The sequence below is a fragment of the Meleagris gallopavo genome, chromosome 20 (genome assembly GCF_000146605.3).
Source record: "Meleagris gallopavo isolate NT-WF06-2002-E0010 breed Aviagen turkey brand Nicholas breeding stock chromosome 20, Turkey_5.1, whole genome shotgun sequence".
In the NCBI taxonomy this organism is placed as follows: Eukaryota; Metazoa; Chordata; class Aves; order Galliformes; family Phasianidae; genus Meleagris; species Meleagris gallopavo.
The window spans coordinates 6334611-6334855 of record NC_015030.2 but is presented as its reverse complement, the minus strand read 5'-3'; positions in this window follow the sequence as shown (position 1 = coordinate 6334855).

Below are 245 nucleotides of genomic sequence, written 5' to 3'. Positions count from 1 at the left end.
GAGGGACTGATGGAAGGATGCATGCCGGGATGTGAACAGGGATGCACGCTGGGGTGAAGGCAGGGACGCAAGCAGGGCTGCTATACAAGGATGCATGCAGAAATATACGGAAGGGTGAAGGAAGAGATGCACGGGGAGATTAATGGTGTATGCAAGGATGAACCCCACAAAAATCTGGGGGGTGGAGGAGGTGCAAAAAAACAACCCCTCCCTACACCACTGCGCTGCAGGAGCTGAACAACGCA